The following is a 6,000-nucleotide window of genomic DNA, read 5'->3' as shown; positions in this document are numbered from 1 at the left end:
CCAGGGACGCTATATCTCCCTAACTGCACACTGGGTAAATGTAGTGGCGGCTGGGCCCCAGGCGGAGAGCTCTTTGGCGCACGTCCTTCCGCCGCCAAGGATCGCAGGGCAACATTCTTTGCCTCCTGTAGCCTCCTCTTCCTACTCGGCTTCCTCTTCTTCCACCTGCTCATCCAGTCAGCCACACACCTTCACCACCAACTTCAGCACAGCCCGGAGTAAACGTCAGCAGGCCATTCTGAAACTCATATGTTTGGGGGACAGGCCCCACACCACGCAGGAGTTGTGGCGGGGTATTGAACAACAGACCGACGAGTGGTTGCTGCCGGTGAGCCTCAAGCCCGGCCTGGTGGTGTGCGATAATGGGCGAAATCTCGTCGCAGCTCTGGGACTAGCCGGTTTGACGCACATCGCTTGCCTGGCGCATGTGCTGAATTTGGTGGTGCAGAAGTTCATTCACAACTACCCCGACATGTCAGAGCTGCTGCATAAAGTGCGGGCCGTCTGTTCGCGCTTCTGGCGTTTACATCCTGCCGCTGCTCGCCTGTCTGCGCTACAGCGTAACTTCGGCCTTCCCGCTCACCGCCTCATATGCGACGTGCCCACCAGGTGGAACTCCACCTTGCACATGCTGGACAGACTGTGCGAGCAGCAGCAGGCCATAGTGGAGTTTCAGCTGCAGCACGCACGGGTCAGTCGCACTGCGGAACATCACCACTTCACCACCAATGACTGGGCCTCCCAGTATGTGCCCTGTTGCGCTGTTTCCAGTCCTCCACCAACATGGCCAGTGGCGATGACGCCGTTATCTGCGTTTCAATACCACTTCTATGTCTCCTTGAGAAAACACTTAGGGCGATGATGGAAGAAGAGGTGGCCGAGGAGGAGGAGGAGGAGGAGGAGGAAGAGGAAGAGGGGTCATTTTTAGCACTTTCAGGCCAGTCTCTTAGAAGTGACTCAGAGGGAGGTTTTTTGCAACAGCAGAGGCCAGGTACAAATGTGGCCAGCCAGGGCCCACTACTGGAGGACGAGGATGAGGTGGAGGAGGAGGAGGATGAAGCATGTTCACAGCGGGGTGGCACCCAACGCAGCTCGGGCCCATCACTGGTGCGTGGCTGGGGGGAAACGCAGGACGATGACGATACGCCTCCCACAGAGGACAGCTTGTCCTTACCTCTGGGCAGCCTGGGACACATAAGCGACTACATGCTGCAGTGCCTGCGCAACGACAGCAGAGTTGCCCACATTTTAACGTGTGAGGACTACTGGGTTGCCACCCTGCTGGATCCCAGGTACAAAGACAATGTGCCCACCTTACTTCCTGCACTGGAGCATGATAGGAAGATGCGCGAGTACAAGCGCACGTTGGTAGACGCGCTACTGAGTGCATTCCCAAATGTCACAGGGGAACAAGTGGAAGCCCAAGGTGAAGGCAGAGGAGGAGCAAGAGGTCGCCAACGCAGCTGTGTCACGGCCAGCTCCTCTGAGGGCAGGGTTAGCATGGCAGAGATGTGGAAAAGTTTTGTCACCACGCCACAGCTAACTGCACCACTACCTGATACGGAACGTGTTAGCAGGAGGCAACATTTCACTAACATGGTGGAACAGTACGTGTGCACACCTCTCCACGTACTGACTGATGGTTCGGCCCCATTCAACTTCTGGGTCTCCAAATTGTCCACGTGGCCAGAGCTAGCCTTTTATGCCTTGGAGGTGCTGGCCTGCCCGGCGGCCAGCGTTTTGTCTGAACATGTATTCAGCACGGCAGGGGGCGTCATTACAGACAAACGCAGCCGCATGTCTACAGCCAATGTGGACAAGCTGACGTTCATAAAAATGAACCAGGCATGGATCCCACGGGACCTGTCCATCCCTTGTGCAGATCAGACATTTATAACTACCTCCCCTTAACCATATATTCTTGTACTCCAGGGCACTTCCTCATTCAATCCTCTTTTTTTAATTTTACCATTATATTGCGGGGCAACCCAAAGTTGAATGAAGCTCTCCTCTGTCTGGGTGCCGGGGCCTAAAAATATCTGACAATGGCCTGTTCCAGTGGTGGGTGACATGAAGCCTGATTCTCTGCTATGACATGAAGTCTGAATCTCTGCTATGGGACCTCTCTCCTCTGTCTGGGTGCCGGGGCCTAAAAATATCTGACAGTGGCCTGTTCCAGTGAGGGGTGACATGAAGCCTGATTCTCTGCTATGACATGAAGCCTGAATCTCTGCTATGGGACCTCTCTTCTCTGTCTGGGTGCCGGGGCCTAAATATCTCACAGTGGCCTGTTCCAGTGGTGGGTGACATGAAGCCTGATTCTCTGCTATGGGACCTCTCTCCAATTGATATTTGTTAATTTTTTTAAAAAAATGTAATTCATTTCCCTATCCACGTTTGTTTGCAGAGGATTTACCTACATTTTGCGTTTTTTTGCAGCCCTCTAGCCCTTTCCTGGGCTATTTTACAGCCTTTTTAGTGCCGAAAAGTTTGTGTCCCCATTGACTTCAATGGGGTTCGGGGCGAAGTTCGGGTCGAGTTCGGATCCCAAACCCGAACATTTTCGGGAAGTTCGGCCGAACTTCTTGAACCCGAACATCCAGGTGTTCCCTCAACTCTATTAACGACTGATTGAGGCCTGCCATATATCAGCTCCCACAAAATAGTGATAGAGGTTTTCCATATACCTGCATACACAAAATTACTGCTTTAGGGTAATATACCAGCTTCAACTAACAATTGATTGTGGCCTGCTATATATCAGCTTCCACAAAATATTGATAGAGGTTTTCCATATTCCTGGATCCACAAAATTACTGCTTGAGGGTGATATACCAGATTCAACTAAAGACTGATTGAGGCCTACTATATATCAGCTTCCAAAAAATAGTAATAGATGTTTTCCATATACCTGCCTCGCCCTGTATGGATAGGGGATCAGCCCTGTATGGATAGGGGATCATTTTTTCAACGCATTAGAAGGAGTGATAAACGATCTTATCTGGGGGAGAAAAAGGGTTAGGCTGAAACAAAAATACCTATGGTTAGACGAAGAAGATGGCGGCCTGTCTGTTCCTTGTTTTCGAGGCTATTACTACGCATCCCAACTGCAGTGGTTAATAATGGAGGATGACAGACTGCGTCATTTTCTGGAAGGGGAATTTGAAGGTCTCCAACTACTGATTGAGGCCTGCCATATATCAGCTTCAACAAAATAGTGATAGAGTTTTTCCATATACCTGCATCTTGTATAATTTAATATCACATCCTCAAAAATGTGCATTTTCTAAGCCTGTTATATACACTGCTCAAAAAAATAAAGGGAACACAAAAATAACACATCCTAGATCTGAGTTAATTAAATATTCTTCTGAAATACTTAGTTCTTCACATAGTTGAATGTGCTGACAACAAAATCACACAAAAATAAAAAAATGGAAATCAAATTTTTCAAACCATGGAGGTCTGGATTTGGAGTCACACTCAAAATTAAAATGGAAAAACACACTACAGGCTGATCCAACTTTGATGTAATGTCCTTAAAACAAGTCAAAATGAGGCTCAGTAGTGTGTGTGACCTCTACGTGCCTGTATGACCTCCCTACAACGCCTGTGCATGCTCCTGATGAGGTGGCGGACAGTCTCCTGAGGGATCTCCTCCCAGACCTGGACTAAAGCATCTGCCAACTCCTGGACAGTCTGTGGTGCAACATGACGTTGGTGGATAGAGCGAGACATGATGTCCCAGATGTGCTCAATTGGATTCAGGTCTGGGGAACGGGCGGGCCAGTCCATAGCATCAATGCCTTCGTCTTGCAGGAACTGCTGACACACTCCAGCCACATGAAGTCTAGCATTGTCTTGCATTAGGAGGAACCCAGGGCCAACCGCACCAGCATATGGTCTCACAAGGGGTCTGAGGACCTCATCTCGGTACCTAATGGCAGTCAGGCTACCTCTGGCGAGCACATGGAGGGCTGTGCGGCCCTCCAAAGAAATGCCACCACACACCATTACTGACCCATTGCCAAACCGGTCATGCTGGAGGATGTTGCAGGTAGCATAACATTCTCCATGGCGTCTCCAGACTCTGTCACGTCTGTCACATGTGTTCAGTGTGAAACTGCTTTTATCTGTGAAGAGCACAGGGCGCCAGTGGCGAATTTGCCAATCTTGGTGTTCTCTGGCAAATGCCAAACGTCCTGCACGATGTTGGGCTGTAAGCACAACCCCCAAGCACAACATGTTGGGCTGTAAGCACATGTTGGGCTGTAAGCACAACATCTGAGATGTCGGGCCCTCATATCACCCTCATGGAGTCTGTTTCTGACCGTTTGAGCAGACACATGCACTTTTGTGGCCTGCTGGAGGTCATTTTGCAGGGCTCTGGCAGTGCTCCTCCTGTTCCTCCTTGCACAAAGGCAGCGGTCCTGCTGCTGGGTTGTTGCCCTCCTACGGCCTCCTCCACTTTTCCTGATGTACTGGCCTGTCTCCTGGTAGCGCCTCCATGCTCTGGACACTACGCTGACAGACATAGCAAACCTTCTTGCCACAGCTCGCATTGATGTGCCATCCTGGATAAGCTGCACTACCTGAGCCACTTGTGTGGGTTGTAGAATCCGTCTCATGCTACCACTAGAGTGAAAGCACCGCCAGCATTCAAAAGTGACCAAAACATCAGCCAGGAAGCATAGGAACTGAGAAGTGGCCACCACCTGCAGAACCACTCCTTTATTGGGGGTGTCTTGCTAATTGCCTATAATTTCCACCTGTTGTCTATCCCATTTGCACAACAGCATGTGAAATTGATTGTCACTCAGTGTTGCTTCCTAAGTGGACAGTTTGATTTCACAGAAGTGTGATTGACTTGGAGTTACATTGTGTTGTTTAAGTGTTCCCTTTATTTTTTTGAGCAGTGTATATTTGCTGTAATTTCCATGTACACCAGCAGGTGTCAGCAATGTGTCAGCAGAACCTTAGACAGTTTAGTTTATTTAGACTGGAATAGTTTATTCCAGTTTAGCTCCCCCTCTATGGGCAGAAGTGGGCTGGCCCATGTCCTGTCTCATGGGGAGGAAAGGAAGTTTAGTTAGTGGGCCAGCTACCCCTGCTTGGGGAAGGCTGTGCTGGTAGGAGCTCCCAGTTCTAGGGATCCCAACCCAGGATCGTGCCTCGGCTGAGACCAAAGATCACCATTTCCAGTCTGAGCCCTTCAGCCTCAGCTGGTTGACAAGCAAGCAGCCACCTCCAGAACTCCAGGAAGAACCATTTCCTGTGAGCTAACTGTGAGTAACTATCCAGAGACCAGGAGAAGCCAAATTCCTCCTCAGCTAGTCAGTCCCATACCAAGCAGAAGATAGACAGAGCAGAAGACAGATTCCTGCCACATATTACAGAGCCATAAGCAGACGACTAATCCTGCAAGAGAGCTCCAGGCACATGCTAGATGCGGAAGAGATATTGATCCCTGCCATACATTGCCAAATACCTGCTGGGACCTAAAAGACTAATGCTGTAACTCATATGGATTAATGCTGCCTCCAGTAAAGACAAGTTGAATTGTATTTCAAGTCTGGATCTCATTTACTGCTGCCAAAATCCTCAATTACTCCTACTAGCAACACACTCATTTATTGCAAGTGAGCCAGGATCCAGCAGTCCAGCCGTCCCCAGGTAGGAGACACAGTTGACACTATACCTACCACTACACAGAGACATTATACCACTCTGGCATTCCTAACCTTGTACGTCAGTTGCAACAACTTAAAGGGCCCTGAGACTGTACCGTGCGCACACTGCAATTGGCGTCACAAACAAAAACTCTTAACTATCATTTATACCTGACCCAGTTAGTGCATATTGTTGCGCCAGTGTGCATTAGTCCAATCCGGCTGCATATTTTGACGTCACGAACAGGATCGGATCGAATTGTGTGCCTATCCCTGTCAACAGAACCGGATCCAATTGTGTATTTAACCGGATCGAATTGCATGTTGCACC

This window comes from Bufo bufo, chromosome 10 (assembly GCF_905171765.1).
Source record: "Bufo bufo chromosome 10, aBufBuf1.1, whole genome shotgun sequence".
Lineage (NCBI taxonomy): Eukaryota > Metazoa > Chordata > Amphibia > Anura > Bufonidae > Bufo > Bufo bufo.
This window is presented reverse-complemented; position numbering follows the sequence as displayed.